The following is a 1,545-nucleotide window of genomic DNA, read 5'->3' as shown; positions in this document are numbered from 1 at the left end:
TATGTGTGTATGGCTTGTTTTAATCTTCATGAAGCAGAAGGAACAAACTTGAAGGACTTCCCTGTGGTTTGTCTTTTATCCTCTAGAGGGCAGTATTAGTGCTGCAGCTACAGTGAGACAGATCTGGGTAGATCAAGGTTCACTTGTAGCAATTTGAGAAGTTTGCCCAGAACTGAATGGGATCCTTCGGGCACTGTGGTTAGAGAGCCTGTAGGCGATGTTATTCAGGCTGCATGACTATTTCAGTTTATCACTTACTACATTCCTGCTGTGTGTCAGGCAGGGTTCCGGGGGCTGGGACACGGCTGATGATGACAGATAGTTTCAGACTTTCAAAACAGAATAGTAGTATGGTGAACCTTTATGTCCCTTTCACCTAGCTGTCACATTTATTAACACAATCTTGCTTCATTAATACCTCTCATTTCCCCATCCATTCTACTTACTTATACTATTTTAGAGTAAATTGCAGTAGATAATGACCTTTTTAAAAAAATAATCTCACTGCCCGACCAGCATGGCTCAGTGGTTGAGTATCAACCTATGAACCAGGAGGTCAGGGTTCGATTCCCGGTCAGGGCACATGCCTGGGTTGCAGGCTCGATCCCCAGTGTGGAGCGTGCAGGAGGCAGCCTATCAATGATTCTTATCATTAATGTTTCTATCTCCCTCTCCCTTCCTCTCTGAAATCAATAAAAATATATGAAAAAAAATAACTTCACTAACTTTACACCTAAAATAGTAACAATTCCTTAATATTAAATAGCTTATATGAAATGTCTATATACTGAAAATTATAAGACATGGAAGAGAGATATTGAAGACAAATATATGGGAAGATATTCCCTGTTCATAGATTGGAAGAATTAATATTGTTAAAATGCTACCCAATGTGATCTACAGATTTAATGCAATATTTATAAACATTCCAATGGTAGTTTTCACAGAAATAGATAAAACAATTTTAAAATTTGAAACCCCAGACTTGTAATAGCCAAAGTAACCTTGAAAAATAAAGCTAGAGGCATCCTATTTACTGATTTCAAATTATATTTTTGGAAAGCTATAGTAAATCAGTATGCTATTGGCATCAAAACAGATCAATAGTACAGAATAGGGAGCCCAGGAATGCATCCATGCCCATATGGCCAATTTTCAACAAAGAAGCCAAGAATATACAATGGGTAAAGAGCCTTTTCAATTGTGCTAGGAAAACTGGACAGCCACATGCAGAAGAATGAAACAATCTCTTACACCATACATAAAATCTCAAAATGGCCAAGACTTTGGTGTAAGACAAGCATGCGGCCCACAACGAATATTTTTGCAGCCCAGCCAATATACCAGTATGTAAGAAACGTTTTAATAAAAATTTTGTAACTTAATTTTTACAATATCCTGTTATACATAATTACTAATAACAAACTACAACGTTCGCTAATGACTGATTACTATAATCGTGTTGTGCATTCATTTCCTTTACGCGCCTACATGCAGGCACCCATTTTTCTACACTAATACTAGCAGCAAATATTTTAACAGCCA

This window comes from Myotis daubentonii, chromosome 4 (genome assembly GCF_963259705.1).
Source record: "Myotis daubentonii chromosome 4, mMyoDau2.1, whole genome shotgun sequence".
Lineage (NCBI taxonomy): Eukaryota > Metazoa > Chordata > Mammalia > Chiroptera > Vespertilionidae > Myotis > Myotis daubentonii.
Note: the sequence above shows the minus strand (reverse complement) of the source record.